We start from the raw sequence: 23466 nt of genomic DNA on the forward strand, positions 1-23466 counted from the left end.
GAGATAATAGGGATCTCCATGGAGCAATGCTAGTGTCAAATTTTGGTATGATGTTTAAAAATGGAGCAAAGGATTCAAATTTCCAATAATAATTATGATGATGGTTTGAAGTAGAATTTATACAGTGCTTTTTTTTAAAAGTACTTTTACATTTATTTTCTCAGTCTAGTTCTACAGCAATCCTACAGGGGTAGATTTTTTTTATTGAAATAATATACAAACAATATTGCCTGACCACTTACTGTGTTTAATGAAAGATAAGCGTAAATGAACAAAACAGTCAATCTCTTGTGGAGTTTATATCTGAGAGACCCCGAAAAGTCATACAATTTAAAAAATATATCAGTGAGCACAATTGAATATAATAGAGAGCAGGCAGCATTTTCAGTAATGTGAGTAGAGTGTTTACAAAAGAAAAAGAAATTAGCTTCTAGCCTTTTAGGTGACTGAGATGTCAAATTTATATTTCTAAACGTATTATTATGGAAATTTTCAAACACAGTGAAGTTGACGTAATTAGATAATGAACTCCCATGAAATCGGTCTTACGATCATCAACATTTTACCGATCTTGTTTCTTCTGTCTTCCCAGTACTATTTTTGTGTTGGGGGTAGGCGGTTGGAGGCGGGAGTGGAAGTAAAATCTAGACATATCATTTCACCCTAACTTATGCCTTAGAGATAAGAACTCTTTTCCTTTTATTTTACTTTCTTTTCTTTATATGAGTGCAATATTGCTATTACATTCAGCAAATTCAGCAGCAGTCTCTTACTATAAGAAGTGACTTAGCAAAGAGTAAGTGGCAAAACTAGGATTTGAATCGAGGTTCTCTGTCTCTAGCTTCTCCTACCTGATTCCTTTTCCAAGTCATTTTAAACAAAGAACTGTCGTCTTATATTAAGGGAGTGTGTGCCTTCAAGTGAACGTGGAGTAATTAATTAATTAATTTTTTTAATGTGTAGGCTGAGAGGTTGTCTATACGGGAAAGAGTAAGTGACCCACTGTTTACAGCAAACAATTTGCTTGCTAAATATATTTATAGTTTCTATTTATTCCTTTTTTGACATCAACAGAAATCTATTTGCCTGTATACTTTGTTTTCTGGGGTCATTTCAAAGCTCAGGAGAAAGTATGGTGCTCTTCTCAATGGGGACCCCACCAACCTTGAGACTTAAAGATATTGTCTTGCAATATCTACTCTTTCTAAGTCTCAGGGCTGGGTTTCCATGTGCACATGATTTTCAAAAGCAGTCTTTACCTTGTTGAGTTACCTCTGGTTTCATAAATAGTCCTTCTCTTCCCAGCCAATAGCATCACCATGCTATCCTCTTTTAATAGTTTAACTGATTGACACATAAACCTATAGTGCTAAGCTGGAAATGTATTACTAATGCACACTGTGATATCCTAGCTGATCCTAGGAATATGTTGGTATATAGTGCACATACAACAAAAATAGCCAGTTGAGGGAAACTGACAGATATGCCAACCGTCTGTCCTAAGGATGATCCTTTTGTTCCTGGATTAGTCATCGATTCCACAAATATTTATTTAGCACCTGCCTTGTGCCAGAAGTCATAAGTGAATAGAAGAGACAAACAGAATCCCTGCCTTCCCAGAGCTTACATTTAAGAAAATTTTAAACAGAGGTTCCTAGCAACCCTCTGCTTTTTTGTCTCACTTCCATTTATTCATTTGTTTGTTAATTCCTTCATCAACAAACATGCAGAATGTCCACCATTGCCAAGCAGTGTGTTAGACAGTAAGGTTGCGATCAGAAGGCATTACGTGTCTTAATATCATTCTGGTGAAGGAATTGAAGGGTGTAGTATGAACCACCGCACCCTTAACACAAAACTAATTTCCACTTAAATCTTCCCAGTTATTTCCCTGATTATCCCATTTTCTCTCTCAAGTGTCCCTTAGCCTTTTATGAGAATACAGTACTCTTGCCTATTCTGTATTAGAAGTTAGAACTAAGGGCACAAGCCATAACTTTTGAGGCACACGTGTATCAAAGAAAACAAAGGACTTGCTGGGTGGAGGGGGTTGGGAGATGACATATTTTTTAAAAACAGCGCCAGCGGGTTAGGATCTCACATTTTTGTTGGGATGTAGAGTTCACATACTTATGATGTCACTAAATGTTTCTGCCAGTGAGGAGACAGGAAGGCACCACAAGGTTCTACTCTTGAAGAGAAGACTAGGATGGGCCTCTGTGTTAAAAGGTGCTGGAGAAAACAAAGTATAATCAAAAGATGAAAGCTGAAACAGAAATATTAAAAGAAGAAATAAGAGAAAAGGTAAGCTGGGATCATTAACAGTGAGAGAAGGGGGGAAGGGGGCTGTGATTTGAGGGGAGTGATGATGGAGGGGAATGTTGAGGCTGCAGAGCATCAGAAAACTTTTACTTCTCTTGACATCACTAGGGAATGTATTTGGTATATGCTATGTTTTTTTCCTTTCTGTTAACAGATATTCACTGAGATCCTGCTACATGTAAAGCACTACGCTAAATGTGGTGGGAGATTAACAAGTTGCGCTGTTGTTTTCCAGGGACTTCTAGTGTAGGTGATGAGACAAGATAGCCGGACACCCAGGAAAAGCATAGTAACAATACAAGGCTGTGGACGGTTGTGTACAATTGGCTCAGAGAAGACGTATAGATCAGGGAGAAAGATTTCAGTTCTTGCTAGTGAGGGACACAGGGTCAGTCTGTGACCTGGAGAGGATTTGGTTAGGAGATGAGGAGGGAGAGCTCTGCAAGCTGAGTATGAGAAAAGGCAAGGAGGTTGGACTTATATGGGTGTTTAAGAAGGGATATAGGGTTTCCCTGGTGGCGCAGTGGTTGAGAGTCCGCCTGCTCATACAGGGGACACGGGTTCGTGCCCAAAGTCTGGGAGGATCCCACGTACCGGGGAGCGGCTGGGCCCGTGAACCGTAGCAGCTTATCCTGCGCGTCTGGAGCCTGTACTCTGCAACGGGAGAGGCCTGCGTACCGCAAAAAAAACCCCAAAGACCTATTTTGCCTTCTTCTTGCCTTCAGGATAAATTCCTTATCTTGATAAATAAAGTTATTTATAAATTGGCACCAACCTATCTTTCGAAATGTTTTAATTTTTTTATTGTGATTGATCTCATACATGTCATACATGCAAAAAGTATTAAAATGTATATGTACAGTTGGAAGGATAAGAAATGAGCCACCATGTCTAGAAAAAACCCAATATTGCCAGTATATCAGAACCCCCGTGTGCCCCGTCAAGCTGCCTTTCCAGCCACTTTTCCTGCTCCTCCTCTCCATGCCAATTAAAACTGTAGTTCTACCACATGAAACTGCTTTCCTCAAATATACCAGGCAACTTTTGTGACATTTAGTCATACAAGTACGGAACCCTCTGGCCCTTTATTTCCTCCTTCTTCACAAAGTCAAATTTGTTTCTCCTTCAAGATTAAGTTGAAATGTGATGTCATGAAGAGCTTCCCCTGACTTCCCTTCCAGAGTTAATTGCTGTACTTCCATGCTGCTGGCACACTTTCTTCCTTATTTCTGGAGTAGCAGTTCTCCTGTTGTATTGTAATTATGAATTTAGATTTGTCTCTCTGACTTGATGTTAGCTTTTTGAGGAATTTGGATTAAGCTTTACCTGTGAATCCTTAGGTTTTCACATTTTGCTCGGTAAATGAATATTCAATATATGCTTTTTGAGTTATCAAGATTAAGCTTTAGAAGAGATTGGGAAGTAGTTGGACATTGCTATCAATGACGGCTACTTTTTATTGACAGCCTAAACAGTTGCCAGGACTTTACCTGCTTTGTGTAATTTAATCTCACCACAAACCTGCAAAGTAAGTATCATGCCATTTTGCAGATAAGGTAGTGGGGTGACTAAAAGAGTAAAGTGATTTGTCCAAATTCACATATTCCAGCAAAAGGCAGAGTCTCTCTCTAAGTCTGCTCTTTTTTTTTCCATATCAAGTTTCTTCTACGTGAACAGTGATAAGAATAGAGAGTAAACATTAAGACAGAAAACGTTAAACTATGCTTATTCTGGAAATGAACAGATTGTGATGAAGAAACAAACTTAAACTGCCAACTGTTATTTAAAAAGCTGCAAAAATAAGCCTGGGACCCGTGAGTGTTATATACTTTACAGACAAGTTTAGGTAGCATAAACTACTGATTTCCAGAGTTAGGAACTTAAGATTCCTGCCCTGTCCTGGAACTATTTAAGGTTGAGCTTCAGATCTTTACACTATTATACATGTATTAGCCTCTGACACTCCAAATTCAGAAACTGTAGTGTCATTTTACTATGCAGTCATGAAGATAGGTGATGTATGGCATTATTAATGGCCAAACTTGACACAGTTCTGATTTATAAGTCAATATGTCATCATGTACAATTAATGTACTTGCTCTGAATACAAATACTGAATATAAGCTGTATATCAAATGCATTTTATGATGGTTAGATCTGGAAATTTATCTATGTCTAATGTGAGTTAATAATGTAAGGAATGGAGCTCTTAAAAATGCTTTTAAAAAGTATTTCAGGGCTTCCCTGGTGGCGCAGTGGTTGAGAGTCCGCCTGCCGATGCAGGGGACATGGGTTCGTGCCCCGGTCCGGGAGGATCCCACATGCCGCGGAGCGGCTGGGCCCGTGAGCCATGGCCGCTGAGCCTGCACGTCCGGAGCCTGTGCTCCGCAATGGGAGAGGCCACAGCAGTGAGAGGCCCGCGTACAGAAGAAAAAAAAAAAAAAAAAAAAAAAAAAATTATTTCATTTTATTCCAAACATGGGGATGGTGTAGGATATAGCAGCTAATACTGCTTGCCTATTCCACCACCAGTCACCAACACCAGCGCCCGCATTCCTCCTTTCCAACAGAAACATGATTTTATTCACATAACCTTCTCTATACTGCCTTGGCTTTGCAGGAGGTGAGCCCAATTCTCAGCTCCTGAGGCAGAATTATGATTGATCTAATTAATCACAGTGGTCACATTCTTGGCAGTACTTGGATTAGGTGAGAATATATGATACAAATTTAGCCAGTGTGGGGGAAATCCACTGGGGAGCATATCAGAGAAATTGTTCTCAGTAAGAGATACAGTAAAGAAGTCTGTTTTTTTTTCTGGACTTTACCTTGATATTGTGAGAGTTTGAGGTATTGCAAGGAAACCAGCTGGAGTACGAGATCCATATATTGAGAATGACAGAACACAAAGATTCAAAAAAACTTGGTCCTGATGACATCATGGAGCCATCGAGTTAACGAGGCACGTAGCCTCTCTACCTTCCAGACTTGTTAAGTGCGATAATAAATCCACTTTGTTTAAGCCAATTGAATGCTGTTGTTTGAATTGTTGTAGAGCTATTACTGAAAGTTTCCTTGATTGGGGACGGATCTTTGGGCTAGGTGTCTTATAGTTTTATAAGCATTGTGTTGTAAGTCCTCCTGATGACTGGTATCATGAAAAACTCGAAGCCAACCACTAAGTGGTATTAAATATATCAGTGTGGTGCGCACTTGGTTCACTAAGCTGTTTCTTTTATATCAGCAGACTAGACATTCTCTTCACTTAGAAAGCCTACATCTCAGCCACTAGCTCCAGCCCAGCCCTACCGTCTGATTGTCGCTGGCTTTAGACTTAATGGACACATGCCCAGCCTCAGCCCCTGAGCACATAAACAGCCACTGTGAGCCACAAACCTATATTCTGGAAACTAGGATTCTGCTGCTGTATACGGCACTCCACTGCTCTTCCAATTAAACACCCGGGTTGAGATAACATGGAATCACAGACTCGTGATGCCTACGTGTACCATAAATTAAATTGTTTTCCTGTTGCTCACTGGCATTTTTCTCACTCAACTCTTCATTCGCGCATGCAGACTTTTAATGTAAGATTAGTCATTGTAGATACCGAGCGTGCTGCCCTTAAGGAATATAAAATTGAGTGGGGAGGACCGCTGAGCAAACAGCTGTTCACAACACTGTGATAAATGCCAAAATGAGGGGTGTGCTCTGCACCCCAGGAGTACAGGAAAGAACACCATCTAAACTGGGGAAGAATTAATAACTCGATTAGGTTTGCGAGTATTTCCCCTACTCCGTTTGTTTACTCTGGTCCCTGTTTCCTGGTTTCCTTCCTTCATTAGCAAAGCCCTAAAAACTCCATCATTTGCTACTTCCAGGTCCCTCACCACGAGGTCAAGGACATGAGGCTGGCAGGTTATTGCTATAATGAGGCTTCAAAGTAGACCGCGAATCTTTATATTCTATCATCTGGGAGAAAAGAGGGCAGACAAATCAGAAGGACAGTGCACATCAAGCCACATCCAGAAATTTGATGGTATGAAAATGCAAAAACCTCGTAAAGGCTAATTAATAATGGTTTAAAGAAAACTGGCAAAAGCAGGGCCAGTGGCGCAATGGATAACGCGTCTGACTACGGATCAGAAGGTTCCAGGTTCGACTCCTGGCTGGCTCGGGGCTATTGTTCCCTGTTCTCGGGGAAGGTGTGTACTGAGTTATTTACAAATCATTTCAGGCTGTTTTATTATGAGGAGGTCCTTATAAAACCTGTGGTGTTATTCTTCGATCACCACACAACCGAGAAGAATGGAGGGAAGATGGGGCTGGGGCGGGGCAGGACTAGAAAAGATATACAAAAGAATAGGACAAGAATCTTGCACAAATCGACTTATAATATCTTCTGTACCCACCCGTCTTGCATGAAAAACGCTCCCTTTTCAGAACACTTGCCTCTTGAGAACACAGTGCTCTCTTGAGAGTTAGTGTGAATAGAATCCTCGACGAATCCTGCTAAATTTTCTCCAGTGTTCAGCTGTCCAAGTTCGCACCGAAACAAACTACAGCGATGTCATAAACAACAGAGAGAAACGTTAAGTAAGGAGGGAATCAGCAGTCAGGTGTTAAAGGAACCACGAGTGAGGAGAAGCAGCTCGTAAGCGATGAGACCTTCACACAGTAAACGAGAACAATGTGGATCTTGTGTCTATGAAGTGACTGAGATGGGTTTGGGATCTGCTGGGAAGAGCTAGCAGCAAGTTTACCTGCCCCACAGGTATCTGCAGAACATCAATCCAGCGCCGCGCATAGCGTGCATCAAGCGCAGCCCAAGCTTCGCGGCTCAAAGGTGAGGAGTCCCTGTGGTCTCTGCCCTCGAGAAGAGCCTTCTCGTGAAGGTCAAGGATGCACAGCATCCGGGTCCGCTGACAGAAGAAGGGCAGTAAATGGACGAATTTTTCATTCCTTGTCTACTGAGACACATGTTGAAAGAGCGCGGGAGGCGGCTGATGGAATTCGGGCGACAAACAAAGAAAAGAAAGAAGAAAAAAGAAGGAGAGCAGCTCCTTTCATCCCTGCTGAGTTGTGGCCTTTTAGGATAATCCAGCTCAAACCTTTTCTTTAAAAGCTTGGAACAGGAGATACAATTCTGGAGTCAAAAGGCAGACGCCACCAATACCACTGCCCGGGTTGCCGAGCCAATGACAACCACTATTAATAGCAATTGTGTGTGCCGTGTAGGAGACAAGTCTTTACGAATTTGCATTCTCATTCCCTTCCTACTTTCAAACTCATTGGTACTGACACCGCCCCGCCCACCCCCCCACACACACCTTGTAGTTATGCTTCACTCTGTTTCGGGGATTTCTAACAAGGTAATGGCTATTTAGGTTATCCAGATTACTGACAAGGTAATGGCTGTTAACCGCAGGCTGTAACCAACAGAACCATAAGTAAACGAACACCCTAATCAGATCTCTCAAGTGTTTCCCAGAAAAGTGAATAATAAACCACGTTCCAGTATTTTCCCCCCTTCAAATTCATTAGGAAGATTGGAAGACTTTATCATCTTTTTATTATCAACTTGAAACCTTGGTCACTATGAAACTTTACAGCTGGAAAGTTCAGATGTCATCTGCTCAGTGTGATGAGCAGGGGTTAGGGTAAAAGAGCCTAAATGGTGATAAGGTTTCCACATTTCACTTGAATTATAAAATATTTATTCTAAATACACTGTGAAAATTTAAGTGTTTATATGGAAATCCCTAGAGCAAGTATTTGGACACTTTCTGTAAGCAAAGTTTGCTGGTAAATGAATTTAGGCTGGGTGGTAACTAAATTTGCATTTCAGTACCATTCCAACAGGGTACAGAATTGGAGAAGAAGGAAAATAGAAGAATGAAAAGAGAGGAAACAAACAGAAAACAAATTATAAAGTGGTAGACCTCTATTCAAAAATCTCAATAATTACCTTAAAGGTAAATGTTCTAAATACATCAATTAAAAACCACAAATTGTCAGAATGGATTAAATATAAACAGTGGCCATAAGAAACTCACTTCAAATGTAGTGATAGAGGTAGGTTTAAAATGAGAGAATAGGAAAAGATGCAACATGAAATCACTAATCAAAAGAAAGCTTAAGTGAATGTATTGGTATCAGCCAAAGTAGACTTCAAAGCAAAGAAATTTACCAGCAGTAATGAAGAATGTTACACAATTATAAAGGGTCAATTGACCAAGAAGACACAACAATCCTAAAAGTGTAGTCCCTGGCCACAGAGCTTCAAAACCATTCTCTTTCAATAATTAATAGATCTAGTAGACAAAAAAAATCATAGAAGAGATTGAAGAACTGAACAATGCCATCAACCAATGGATCTAATTGATCAAGATCACAATGCAAGTAGAAACAAGGATCAGTGATTGAGAGAGAGACAAGATCATATTAGAATTAAGGAATCAAGAATGGTTAGAGAATAAAAGAATGGTATCATGAAACTCATATTTTAGAAAGAGTTTCTTAGCTGTAAATACCTGGAGATTCAATTGGAGAATCTGGAAGTTGAGCATCCCACATCCACGTTTTTTTTTCTGCTATCTCTTGAGGTCAGGGTAGTATGATTCCTTCAGAACCCCAGAATCTACTGCAGTGTCTGACAAAGTGCAACTCCCCAGTGAATTATGTACCAAATGAATGGAAAGGAAGTGCCAGGTTCAAAAGAGCTGCACAAGAATAACATTCAATATTTGGCAAGTCATTGGATATGGGGTTTGGAGGAGGAGAATGAGTCAAAGTTGACTTGGAAGCCTAAGCCCAAAAGGCCAGTACAGAGGAGATTGGGAATTGGATAGCTGGTGTGTGGATGAATGGACTACTGTGGAGAAGAACCAACAGTGTTATCGTGAGCTGGAGTAGAGAAAGAGCTCATGTTTTGCAATCTAAAATCTGGTTCTCACTTCAGGCTTTGCCATTTAGCAGCTCTAGAACCTTAAGAACATAACTTCTCTGAGCTTCCATTATATCTGGAAAGTGCAAATTATTGAAACTGAGCAGGACCCTGCAGGGCCTTCCCGGAGACAGATTTCCCACCACCCCCATCCCCCGTATCCCCTGCCTGCCTCTTGTTTGTAGAAAAGCTTTATCATCCTAGGCCTTCCCCCAGTTCAAAGAGCAAATTTAATCAGAGAAGTGAGAAAATGAAGACACAAAGGAAAGCAGTCAAACAAGACAAATAATAATATTGATAGTTTAGCCATAAAACAAACTCAAGAGCATTTAGTTCCTCCTTAAGGGCTATGGATAATATTCTGAGCCATATCTTTCAGTTATTTTGCAGATACTAAAACTCCCACCAGATGGACAAAGTTGACTGCATGCTGACCAGTAGTGTGTAGATCCCAGACTTGTCGGAGCCAGAAAATTGATAATTGAGTTTCCCGAAATACCACCCTGTTACCTCACCATCAGTTAATCAGGGAATTTCGCATTGGCTGATTATATACCCTGTGAATGTCTCCCTCAGACTGTGTTTAAAAACCCTTCTCTGAAAGCTTTTGGGGCGTTTGGGTCTTTTGAGCCAGTTCTCCTTGCTTGGCACCCTGCAATAAATGCTGTACTTTCCTTCACCACAACCTGATGTCAGCAGACTGGCTGTGCTGCACTGAGGCCATTGGCCCCAAGTTTGGTTTGGTAACATTATGATAAATAGTTTTGTTTCCAAAATTCAATTAGACTACATGAAATAATCTCCATAAATCTCTTAGCGTGATGAATGGCACATATGGCTCAAAAAAAAAAAAAGCAGGGAGACTTTTCATTAAGCTCAGTTTAAGTTTTCGTAGGGAAGAATGTCTCCAGTCATGTAGATGCAAGTGGAGATGTAGACTAAGACGGAGAAGTATGGACTGTAGACAAATTTGAGGGCTATTGATTCATTCAGTCAGTGAACTAATGTTAACTGGGCACCTCCTACTTTTCTTTCAACAAAGGAGATCATGAAAGGTGTAAGATCCACTGAGATCTCTGAAGGCAGGAAATACGACATCATTCCAACACAAGACCAGCAAAAGACAGACACAATGAAGTGTCCCTAGTGCTGAGGTCCAGATGGTCCTATCTTAGGGTGAATATCGGAAAGACATGGACTCCACCTTTCATAGGTGTGGAATCTTACCCGGGTAACATTGGTTTAAACGGAGTGATTTTCAAGTAACATTGAGTACATACACTCTTTAAAAGCTGGAAACAGATAAAGCAGATGTTCTTGGAAAATACTATTTCATATTTTACTTTCAAAACGAAAACCATAGCGTACCTGTCCACTTAGCGCAGTGGGCAGCGCGTCAGTCTCATATTCTGAAGGTTCTGAGTTCAAGTCTCAGAGAGAGCAGCGATAAGTGTTTTCACAGTCCGCCGGGCAAAGCATGTGTCATCTGTGCTTAAAGAAATCAACACAAAGGAAAATTAGCAAATGCTGCCAGATGAGCATTTGATAAATGTCTCAATATTCTATATTTGCTCAAGAGGATGAAATCAGCTTTCTGGTTTGTTGCACCTCTCAGTGGTTTGAGTGAAATAGACAAGAAATTTAGATTACACCAGAAGACAAAATCTAAGACAAAATCTATACCATATTTTTGGTCTTCCTCTCCGCCCGATGGAAGAAGCAGGGGAATTTTCTTTCCTAAATTCGTGTTCTAAATGTCATCCAACCACAAATCATTTATTCTTTTAATTATGTAACAAATATTTCTTGTGAATGCACTGTCTGGGTGCAGTTAGAAATTTGGAGCTCTTCCACACATCGTGTATTTCTCTATAAAAACAGCTGTGGTTGTTATGAGATTTTGGAAATATGGCACATAGAAGGAGGAAGTGGGGTAACTTCTGTAGACCTCACATCTGCAACACATTCTAGAAATTGTACTAAAAGTTTATTAATTTTATGCAAATCATTTGATTTAGCCTTGCAGCTAACCCAAATATCATTATTTCTATTTGAAAGATGAAATTGAATTTCAGAGGAGTTGAATCATTTTTCTCAGGTCTAATAGCCCCAAGGAGCAAAACCAGACATGAAAAGTTGTTTTTTTCTGTATGAAAAGATGTGAGGTTCTCTTTTAATTTAAGGTATAGTCTCATAAGCAGTTTTTCTCCATACCACTTCCTTTCTTCCTTCATACATTCATAGAACAAATATTTTTAAATGAGTGGATTCATTTTTCCATTCATCAGACATTAATTCAAAATCACTTCTGTGTCTGACACCCAGGTTCAAGACTTCTAATTGTCCTTGACTCCTTCTTCTCCCTCAAATCTCTACATCCATTGTCTTGAGACATTGTCAAATACTGTAGATCTTTCCTGCACAACCTCTCCAGAGTCTTTCTCTTTCTTCTCATTCATCTATGCCTTCATCCATTCTATAATGTTTATGGAGAATGTATTCTGTGCCAAACAGTGTACTGGGCTGGAGATGCAGAAAGACTCATGCTATTGCTAATCTCAGGAGCTAAAAAAATAAACCTCACTCAATCCCTTAATATCTTATAACTTCTTTTTCATTCTCTTCAATTTTGGTTTCCCTATTTCCTACCTATTTGGCATTCAAAATTAAAAACCTTTCATAAAATGTTACCTTGATCATGTAAGCCATCTGCGTGGAATTTTTTCAAGGGTTCTTAAGCCTCCACAATGTTTTCTCCAATGTATCTTCATGTGTCCAGGCTTTTCAATCACTGTTTCCCTCCATGTCTATTTTACACACACGCACACGCACGTACACCCCCTCCAACTGAACCGGTATATTTCTGAACACAGGATCCATACCTCCATGCCTGTTCCTTCCATCCTGTGTTCACTCTTCATCTGTACACTTCAATGTCCATATAGTTTTCCTTCGCTCTGATATGTCTCGCCTCTAAATTCCTATGGCTCTTGTATGTAACAGTATGTATTTTTGTTCTTGCATATAGCGTAAATATGTAACTTCTCAAGACCCAACTCAGCAAGAATCTAATAACTATCTCAGAAACAATGCTAGGCGGAGGTTTCCGTGGTGTAGTGGTTATCACGCTCGCTTGACACGCGAGAGGTCCTTGGCCCGAAAGCGAGCGGAAACAAGTGCTGCCTTTTGCTTTCCACCATCGGGAAAATTCAGCCCATCGCCTCCCCTAAAAGGAACCAGTGATCTTCCCACTTATGTTCCTTTGCTGCTTTAGTTTCGTGCTTAAGAGACAGGTAATCACAGGGCGAGAGAGAGTCATGGACATATACACACTAACAAACGCAAGGTAGATAGCTAGTGGGAAGCAGCCGCATGGCACAGGGATATCGGCTCGGTGCTTTGTGACCGCCTAGAGGGGTGGGATAGGGAGGGTGGGAGGAAGGGAGACGCAAGCGGGAAGAGATATGGGAACACATGTATATGTATAACTGATTCACTTTGTTATAAAGCAGAAACTAACACACCATTGTAAAGCAATTATACCCCAATAAAGATGTTTAAAAAAGAAAAAGAAAAAGAGAGAGACAGGTAATCAACCTGAGATAGTCCTCCCGCATTAGCCTGGTGTTCTGCGTGAGTCCTCTCAACTGGGACGTGATCTCTTCCATCCCGGAAAATCTGAAACCGGTACTTTTGCGGCCAGACTTTTCCCAAGGCGACTTTCTCCCTTCCTTACCAGAGGAACAGGTACCAACCGCGCGCTTGCCTCAGAGCATCTTTGAGAGGATGTGCCCTTACTCCAGCCTAATGGCCTTCACTTTTCCTGACCTTCTGGCCGGCCCCAAAAGAAGGAATGACGTGGATGGAGATAGTCCCCTGAAAAACGGGAGGAAAGGAAGAAAGTTGGAGGTGGGGAATTAGCTCAAGTGGTAGAGCGCTCGCTTAGCATGTGAGAGGTAGTGGGATCGATGCCCACATTCTCCAGCCTTTTATCGGCTCAACTGAGGAGCTCTTGTTGATAACCCCAAATCTTCCAAAGTACAGAAAGAAATGAAAAAACGATACACTTTGGACCCTTCTCTGGGCAAGGACAAAACGGGGCAATGCTGGCTCTACTGCCTTTGGTATGTGCATGTCTCATTAATGATAAATTAAGTAGATTAAAAAAATCAAAAAACACATGGAAAATGTAACACCATGCACCAATGGGTGGAATTGACCTTATAAAGCAAAATCACAATGAGGTTCTACCAAAGAGTTGAAAGAAAAGCAAGATCAAATCAAAACTTAAGAAATCATAGCTCGGTGCTTTGTGACAGCCTGGAGGGGTGGGATGGGGAGAGTGGGAGGGAGGGAGACGCAAGAAGGAAGACATATGGGAACATATGTATATGTATAGCTGATTCACTTTGTTATAAAGCAGAAACTAACACACCATTGTAAAGCAATTATACTCCAATAAAGATGTTTAAAAAAAACTTAAGAAATCAAAAATGGCCAGAGTGAAGCAGAGGGACATTATGAAAACAAATATTTTCAAAAGCATTATTTAGCTGCAAATGCCAGCGAGACTGAAAGTAATGAAACTGGAAGAAGATCATTCCTTATCCATATTTATCCTTCTGGCTCCAGAGATCTGTGTGGTCATATTCGTTCTGAATCACCTGAGCCTACTGCCCAGCACAGAGCAGCTCCCCAATGAATATGTACTGACTGAATGGAAAGGAAGGGACAGATTCAAGAGGGCGTCACAAGAATAATGTTCAGTATTTGGCAGGGCAGTGGATGTGGACTTTGAAGGAGGGGGATGAACCAAAATTGACTTGCAAGTCTAAGCCCAAAAGGCCAGCACAGAGGAGGTTGGGAATTAGATAGAGTGTGGATGAATGAGCTATTGTGGAGAAGAACAGACAGTGAGATCACGAGCTAGAGCAGGAAAAAAGATCCCAATTTGGAATCTAAAAGTCTGTTTCTCAATTCATACTTTGCTGCTTAGCAGCTCTGGGACCTTTGAAACATTATTTAACTTTTCTGAGCCTCCATTATATCTGAAAAATGCAAATCATGATACATACTTTTGTTACCAAAATTCAATTTGAATATATGAAATCATCTCCATAAATTTCTTAGTATAATTGTAAGGCTGAAACAAACGCGGAGATTTTTTTGTGGCCTGTGGGATCCTCCCGGACCGGGGCACTATTCCGTGTCCCCTGCATCGGCAGGCGGACTCTCAACCACTGCGCCACCAGGGAAGCCCAACAAGGAGGTTTTTTATTAAGTTCAGTTTGTGTTTTTTGTAAGGATAATGTCTCCAGTCATGTATATCCAAGTGGAGATTTAGAGTGAGACAGAGAAATATGGACTGTAGACAAATATGAGGAGTATTCATTCACTCAGTCAGTCAGTGAACTAATATTAACCGGGCACTGTTCAAAAGTTTCTTTTGAACATAAGGTACCAAGGAAAGTATAAGAGTGACTGAGATCTCTGAAGGTGGGAAGAGGCAGATCACTGGAACACAAGAGGGAAAAAGAGCTGCAAAAGACCTGTACAATTCTTGGGTACTGCAAGCCAGAGTGTCCAATTGCTGGGCGTATACTGGAAAGGTGTGGACTCCACAATTCCTGGATGTGGAACACTTCAGGTGCAGTTTTGGTTTAAATGGAACGATTTACAAGTAACATTGATTACATTCTTCAAAAGCTGGAAACTGATGGACATACCTGGAAAATAAAATTTTATATTTTATTTTCAAAGCAAAGAACAAGCAACATCTGCCCTCTTAGCGCAGTAGGCAGCGCGTCAGTCTCATAATCTGAAGGTCCTGAGTTCGAGCCTCAGAGAGGGCAAGTGTTTTTCATCTTTTACCAAGCAGTAATAATAACAAATATCTCCTGTTAGTCCCTTCCTCGTGGAGCTACACCCCAGTCGGGAGGAGTGGGAAAAACTGAACAAGAAGCAAGTAAGAAAAAATGCATCATAAGCACATGAGGAAATGTGTGCTGGGGTGTAATCATTAGGCAGTAAAGGGGCTCGGGATTGTGGAGGTGGCACGTTCAGCTTTCAGCGGAAGAGTCAGGAAAGATATTGTGTTGAAGATGCCTTTTAGTCTCTCCTTTCAGCTTGCTGAAATCCTTGTGCCCGAAGTTTTTCTAATTCAGCTCAGTTTCAGTCTTCAGGGAATGAATCCTCCGTGTCATTGGTCTATAGACAAGGAAGGAAAACCTGAAAAAAGCTGTGAGGGAGTGAACATGGTCTGTACTGGACAGTGCTGGCCTTTCCATCTCAACATTCATGGTTTTTGGCTAGCGGGAGGGTGGACCTCTCACCTCTGTTTCCGAACAGAGAGATCCTGGTGAAAACAAGGCCTTTCCACTATTTTGTACTTGAATTTTATGGGGCAGTTGGCCTGAGGAAAGAAGGAAGGCTGTTGAGGGGCACCTCAACATATGCATATGGCAGAATTTGTCCTTCTGAAGTCTGAGTAGCCTGGATCTGCGAGAGAATCAGAAAGACCCAGACGGTCAAACAACAAAAACAGCAACAACAAGAAAAAAAAAAATTGTGAAACCAGAGGAATTCTTGGGAAAACTCATGAAAGAAGAATAGGAGTAGGATCTTTGGGTAGCTCTTCCTTAAGAAGGTTTCTTACCCATCTGTCCCAACCCAACCATCCCAGTCCAAATCAACACCTTCAGAAATATCTCCAAAAAAAATGAAACAATCAGGTGGTATTTAATTTCCACAAAAACAACCCCAGATAGAATTTTTCCTCTTTGCACAGGCAGCTTAAATATGGTTTAAAATGGGGGGGGGGGGCGGATCCCAGGAGGTAATGCAGGAAATATACTAATCAGCCTTAGTGATCAGATCCTGATGAGGTCCAAAAAAATTGAGAAAAGACAGCATCATGATTCTGCCATGCTGAGCTGTGAACAGCCCTTGCACTTTGCTTTTCACTGAGAGACTTCCCTTTCCCTCAACTTGAGCTTAAGCTTCTTCAGACACAAAGAATCCTTTGGGTGAAGTTCTTCGAGAACTTCTGTGAATAGGTGGGCCTTCAGCAAACCCAACATTTGCTTAAGTCAGTGGCACACAGTCTTGCAATAAGATAGAAAATGTCTTACATTTTGACTCTGTTGTAGGTATTTGGTAACCAGGCTCTGTCTGGGCTAGTTTCCCAGTTACCCACAGAGGACCTTTCTTCACCTCTCAGCTCCTGACTAATACATCTTCTCATTTTGAATCAGACTTAGTAATAAGGTACCTACTTCTAGGTACTCAGTCTCTGAATCACATGTCACTTTACTACTGACAGCACACCCCATAGCTAATGACTCTTATTGTGATTTCAATCTATTACCTCAACTTATGCCACCTTCCTCACAAAGTGTCTTATGAAGTTTTAGAAAGTGTCTTATGAAGTTTTTCTTTGTAAATTTCTTGTCTCTCCTCTAGAATATAAGGATCTTTAGGCTCAAATCACTGTGTCCTCAGTGCCTGGAGTTAAGGCATAAATATGGCATCTGTCTTGAAATGGAAGTAATAGGTAAATGGAGTTAATAGGCAGATCAAATACAAGTTAATAATTTAATAAATCATTTTATTAACTTCCAAAATGTTAATCCCTGCATCTTTCAATTCATTTTGCTCTTTATGACTTATTTGATGTTTTGAATTTTATTGATGAATGGCAGTTTATTTATAATGCATAATTTTAATTTTCCCCAGACAGAATTTTCTACCTTCTAATTAGTGAATAAAAAATAAAGGTGTAAGGGACCACAGATGTTTAAGACTCCTGTTATAAAACAGTCACAACTGATAACAGCTTGAAGTTGGGTGAAAACTAGAACCGAATTTAAAGCCTATTTCCTTTTGCATGTATTTCCTCCAAACATTTTCTTCTGCACAGGTTCTTAATTTCCACTTTCTTTCTCTCTTCAACAGTGAAGCCCAAAAATGTTCCCTCGTCTCTTCTTCTAGGTGTCAGGATGAAGAGAGCTTGAGGATTTGGAGGTCTGTGAGAATTCTTATACAGGTAGACCACAAATCTTTGACATTGCGCAGCTTAGAGGCTGCAGGGAAGAAGAGGAGACGGTAGTCATGTTCGGAATGATGACAATGTAGACAGTGTAGCAGACTTTTCAGGGTAATCAAGTGTCTTGAAAACAGTTTATTTTTTGTGGGACCAATGACAAAATGGTGACATATATGATTATAGTTTGTAGGATCCCAACTATTTCTCCGTGATTTTCTCTTAGGGAGTGGGAACTCGGGATACAGGTGAAGAAAGATTAAAAAGGAATGAAATAAATCCTCTTTCAGAACCATGTGCTAGAAATTGTACTAAAATTTTATTAATTTATGCAACTTGTTTGATTTAGCATTGCAGCTAACCCATGCATCTATGCCTTTATCCATTCTATGTTTATGGAGGATGGATTCTGTGCCAGACACTGTACTGGGCTGGAGATGTAGAAAGACTCATGCTACTGCTAATCCCAGGAGCTAAAAGAATAAACCTCAATCCCTTAATATTTTACAACTTCTTTTTCGTTCTCTTCAATTCTGGTTTCCCTCACCCTTCATGAAATGTTACCTTGATTATGTAAGCCTTGTGCCTGGATTTTTTTCAAAGGTTTTTAAGCCTCCACAGTTTTCCCCCCAGTGTATCTTCATGTGTACAGGCTTTTCAATCACTTTCCCTCCATGTCTATTTTACACACACACACACACACACACACACACACACACACACACACAAAAGCACTCCAATTGAACAGGTATATTTCTGAACACAGGAATTCCTCCAAGCCTGTTCCTTCCACCCTGTGCACGCTGTTCCCTCCATCTTCACCCCTAAATGTCCGTATTTTTTCCTTCACTATGATATGCTCTCGCGTCTTATTTCCGATGGCTCTTGTCTGTGATATCTTGTATTTTTTATTGTTCTATCCTACAGCGTAGATATGTAAATCCTCATGACCTGCCTCAGTAACAACAGAGAAATATCTTAAAACGGTACGAAACGTGAGTTTCCGTAGTGTAGTGGTCATCACACTCGCCTAACACGCGAGAGGTCCTCGGTTCGAAACCGAGCGGAAACAGCTTATGCTTTTTTTTGCCTTCCATCATGCGGGGAAAATCAGCCCTCCGTCTCCCCTAAAGGGAACCGGTGGTCATCCCATTCCTGTTGGTTTGTCGTTTTCATTTCGTTTTTAAGAAACAGATAAACATCCTGAGATAGACTTGTTGAGTTAGCCGGCCGTTCTGGGTGACTCCTCCCAACTGGGACGTTTTCCCTTCTATCTCGGAAAATCTGAAACGTGAAATTTTGGGACGCCAAGCTTTTCCCATGGCTACTCCCCGCCTCCTTTTCCTTAGAAGAGGAATGGGTACCAACCGTGCTCTTGCCTCAGGGCATCTTTGAGAAGACTTGCCCTTAGCAGAGTCAGGGTTTCAAGTGAATAATGGGGATGGGACTCTGAAAAACTCGGGGAAAAAGACAAGTGAGGCGTGGGGGATTAGCTCAAGTGGTAGAGCGCTCGCTTAGCATGTGAGAGGTAGTGGGATCGACGACCACATTCTCCAGCTTTTGCTCTCAGTCGAGGGGCTCTGGCTGATAACTGCGGATCTTCTAACCTGTAGAAAGAAATGAGAAAATTAGACACTTTGCACCCAGCTCTGGGCAAGGACATGACAGAGCAGCGCTGGCTCACTGGCCTTTGGTATGTACCTTTACTATCAGCCTATAATTTATTCTCTGTTTTTTCAGAATAGCTGGTCATCTCAAGGGATATGCCCAATTCCTTTTTATTCCTGTTTCTTCCTGCTACTTAGCCGCAAGGTTGTACAGTCCTGAGAAGCACAGGGCAGAGCTGGGTCAATAAAGCCCCAGCTTTCTTGTCAGGGACTGAAACCGAGTACCCCAAGTAACCAGAAAATATCAGGAAAGACACCGTGGAAAGCAAACACGTGAAGTTATTAGTGAACTTCTGGTTGCACCTGCGAGCTGTGAATAAGTGGCTCTGATCCTAAGCAACCTACCATGGACTTTGAGAACTGAAGTGATAGCGCACTGCCCAAGTCCACACTGGTCACTGGATTGCACACACTCCAGAGATCTCCAAATAGTATCAGAAAGGCTTTGGAAATGGATTGGACTATGAAACCACAACACACAGAAGACTGGTCGGTACTTGGAACTTTAACACAAGGCAGTCAATTGACTGCAAAAACAAAAGTAGCAATATTCTCCATAAAATTTGAACAAGACACCAAGTCTGATGCAAAAATGGCCAGGTTATAATCCAACATTATTCAGCAAATGAAGAACCGGGAAAATTGGTTAACTGACTTGGAAAAGAGAATCAACAGATATCAATACTGAGATGACACAGATGTTGAAATCTTCTAATAAATACTTTGAAGTAGTGATTATTCAGTGCTCTGAGAATTAGGGGTGAGAACTGAAATGAATTGAATGTTAGAAAGTCTTAGCAAAAAAATGGGACATATAAGTCCAAATTGAAACTTCAGAACTGAAAATGTATTAACCAAAATTATAAACAACAATGCCTCAATGGATTGTCCTAATAGCAGACAGTGACTGAGAAAAAGTCAGTGAATGTGAAGATAGTAGATAGATAGTAGACAGATAGTAGATAGAAGATAGTAGATAGTGAAGATAGTAACTATCCAGTCTAAATGACAGAGTGAAAAGTATATTTTAAAAGATGGCTTGTGCTTCAGGGACAAATTGGAAAATAACAAAGATCTTATATTCACATCATTGGAGACACAAAACAAGAGGAGAAAGAGGACCTTGAAAAGGGGGGAAATTTATTTTGAATTTCCAAATTTGAAAACTTTCCAAATTTGGCAAAAGACTTAAACCAGATTCAAAACGTTCAGTAAACTTGAAGCAGGATATACTCCTATAAAGCCACACCCAGACATATTACTATTAAACTGCTGAAAACCAAAGGAAAAAAATAAAAACTTCTTGAAAGCAACCTGAGGAAAACTAAAGGGAAACTTCGATCTGCTCTCATCAGGACCACAGAGACCATAAAGAAATGACATGACTTTTTTAAATGTTGAAAGAATAGACCAGAATGCTGATATAGCAAAAATATTGTTCAGACAAAGAGGTGAAAAATACATTTTGATTTGAAGGTAAACTGAGATAATCCATTGCCAGCAGAAGTGCTAGAAAAAAGTAGAGTGTGAGACAAGAAAAATGATACCAGAAGGACACTTGGAACAGCATGATTGAACAATAGTAAAGCTAGGAAAGATCTGGGTAAAAATGACAGACTGGTATTCTCTTGAGTTCTTTAAAGTATGTTTGATGATTGAAAGTGAAAATTACAACATTGTCTCATAGAGTTTCATTATATCTACATGTACTATATACATATCATAAAGGGCTTATGGCAAAAGTACATAATGGTGGTATAGGTTTCTATACTCAGTTTGAATGGTAATTTATTGATTCCAAGTACGCTGTGAGATGTTAAGGATGTATAGGGTAATCACTAGACCACCTACTAACAATGTTTAAATAAGTCAAATGAAGGTAGGAAGGAAGAGGAACAAAAAAATATGAAAAAGAAAGGGGCGGTGGCTTCGCTGGTGGCGCAGTGGTTGAGAGTCCGCCTGTCGATGCAGCAAACACGGGTTCGTGCCCCGGTCCGGGAAGATCGCACATGCCGCGGAGCGGCTGGGCCCGTGAGCCATGGCCGCTGAGCCTGCGCGTCTGGAGCCTGTGTTCCGCAACAGAGGCCCGCGTACCGCAAAAAAAAAAAAAAAAAAAAAAAAAAAGGAACAAGCAATTAATAAATTATTAAATAGTAAATCTGTATGCAAACTTATTAGTAACTATATTACGTGAGTTTCTTATAGACAGTATATTTATTTTTTATTAGTTATCCATTTAATACATATTAGTGTATATATGTCAGTCCCAATCTCCCAATTCATCCCACCACCACCCCCAGTATGTTTATTTTTTAATAATTCTGACAATCTAGACATGTCAGACTGTATTAAAAATAAATATCCTGACGGAATTGCTACTCGGTATTTCCTGCTGTGAAGTTTTTGCATATCTATGTCTATCTCCAGAAACCTCTAAAACAAAAGAGGAAAAACTATCCAGGTTTTGTGTGTAGCACATGAGAATGGCCTCTTTGTTTCCTTCAATGATTTTGAAGGGTTTCTAAAGTTATTGCTCAGGACCGGCGTTACAGTTGAAATACAGAGGCAGGGACGGTAATCATGGGGTCCTAGGCAGATGGGTAAGCATCGCGTTAAGGACAGACTTCCCAACACTCTCTTTCTTCCCCCTCTTCCTGCGTGAATTCATTTTCTATAAATTCCACTGGGCGTCAGAACCTTCCTTTGCCCGACTCTCTGGCTCTTTGCCATCCCCTCCCCAACCGGCATCTACTAGGAGACCTTAGACGCGCAAGTCCTCTCAAAATCTAGCTTCTCTAGGTCCCCGTCATTGGCCATTTAATTAACTTTTCACCATTAAAATTAACTTCTCTCGGCTTCTATAACACGGGGTTGAGGACCCACCCGACATACAGCACCGCGCATTGCTGTGATAGAAAATGACCAGCCCAGCCTCGCACAGACCTTCTTCCTCAAAGAGCACCTTCTTCCTCTTTGAGCACCTTCTTCCTCTTTGAGCACCTTCTTCCTCAAAGAGCACCTCTCTCTGCATCTCTCTGCAGGCAGAGCACCTCTCTGCCTGCTCCGAGATCCCCCATCTCTCTTCCACTGTTTTCCTCCACCGACTACAAAGTTGGAGTGTCAGTTAAGACATCGCCAGCCCTGTCATGTGTGGAACCATACGAGGAAAAAAATCAGAAAGATCCGATTTACTACACTTCCAATATTTCAATGTCCAATATTTCCCTGTCTTCTACGGACTCATAAAAAAAATTTTTAAGACACCCCCCCCCCCCCCCCCCACAAAAGTCAATGTTTTCTATATCTGTATTGAGCTGTAGTCATCTGGGAAGTTGCTGTTACCGACCAAGAGGGCAAGGAGATGCACAGCCGAAGACCTCGGGCGTAGACCCTGCAGGCACCAGCCAGCGAAGTTAGTGAAGTGCAATTTCTGCGCTATTGGCTATTTTGAGCACATGGTTATTTCGGCACTAGAAGTTTTATGCCCCGCGTGGTTTTTCAGGGCTAGTCTGGAGTCCCAAGCGTCACCGCCCTCAAGGCAGAGCGTCTCCAGAACCCCTCGGGAAACAGCAGTTGCGCGGAGCGGCGAGCGCAGGTCTGCTGGGGACCCGAACGGTTATTGTAGGAAGACTCTGGCTCTGATACAATCTCATACAATCTCACTTCTTGATACTTCACAGCAGAAGAAACTACGTCCCAGAGGTAAATGAGCGCAAAAACAAAACGAACACGCCGAAGAAAAGAAAGCTGCCTTCTCTGAGGCTCGAACTCAGGACTTTCAGATTATGAGACTGACGCGCTGCCCACTGCGCTAAGAAGGCGCTGAGGTACCCTGCTTAGCCACGCTGTAAATGAATTATCTAATTTCTTTCCCTCGAAACGAATTACTTTCTGGATTTTCAGTTTTCTTCGTCCAGAGTTACTGGTTATCCAAGATATTTCCAAATATCCAGGGTCCTTTCTAGACCCGCGCTCAAAAGAGCCTCATACCTGGAAACTAGTGTATTCACTGAACAATTGTGTCTGACCTCTGGTTGATGCTATCCTTATTTTCTAATCATCTGGATTGTCATTCCCTCAATTATCAGTCGATTTTTTACCATCCATAGTCTCCTCTGTTGGAATAGTAGACTCTCACCAAATAGTAGTTGGATGAATGCATAGCTCCCAAACATATCTGCAGTCTACACTTACGTGTCTTAATTTAAATCTACACTTCCACCTATGTTGCCTGAGATGTTCCCCTCAGTATATCACAAACTGACTTTGTAAGTCTGCATGTTTTCTTCACTTCTATGTACCAAAAATCCTATTAAAGATTCTATTCATTCAATTTCATTTAGTCCAATTTAGTTTTTTGCCATAAATCTACATATCATTATCCACATTTTACTGATGAGACTGAGGCTCAGTAGAATCAGATTCACAGCTGCTAAATGGCAAAGCCAGATGTTGAAAGCAGATTTTGCTGATTCCAAAAAGTGTGCTTT

General features: G+C 41.0%; 6 non-coding genes across 6 annotated transcripts; 5 read left to right on the forward strand and 1 right to left on the reverse strand.

Moving 5' to 3' along the window:
* The first annotated feature begins 6426 nt into the window (after nucleotides 1-6426).
* Nucleotides 6427-6499, forward strand: TRNAR-ACG. Its single transcript has one exon. It is a non-coding gene; the product is annotated as a tRNA-Arg (tRNA).
* Nucleotides 6500-10638: 4139 nt separating this feature from the next.
* TRNAM-CAU lies at nucleotides 10639-10711 on the forward strand. Its single transcript has one exon. It is a non-coding gene; the product is annotated as a tRNA-Met (tRNA).
* Nucleotides 10712-13179: 2468 nt separating this feature from the next.
* Nucleotides 13180-13252, forward strand: TRNAA-AGC. The gene has a single exon. It is a non-coding gene; the product is annotated as a tRNA-Ala (tRNA).
* Nucleotides 13253-15047: 1795 nt separating this feature from the next.
* On the forward strand, nucleotides 15048-15120 carry TRNAM-CAU. The gene has a single exon. It is a non-coding gene; the product is annotated as a tRNA-Met (tRNA).
* Nucleotides 15121-18308: 3188 nt separating this feature from the next.
* TRNAV-AAC lies at nucleotides 18309-18381 on the forward strand. Its single transcript has one exon. It is a non-coding gene; the product is annotated as a tRNA-Val (tRNA).
* A 4343-nt stretch (nucleotides 18382-22724) lies between these two features.
* TRNAM-CAU lies at nucleotides 22725-22797 on the reverse strand. The gene has a single exon. It is a non-coding gene; the product is annotated as a tRNA-Met (tRNA).
* Nucleotides 22798-23466: the final 669 nt, after the last annotated feature.

The sequence above is a fragment of the Phocoena sinus genome, chromosome 11 (assembly GCF_008692025.1).
Source record: "Phocoena sinus isolate mPhoSin1 chromosome 11, mPhoSin1.pri, whole genome shotgun sequence".
NCBI lineage: Eukaryota > Metazoa > Chordata > Mammalia > Artiodactyla > Phocoenidae > Phocoena > Phocoena sinus.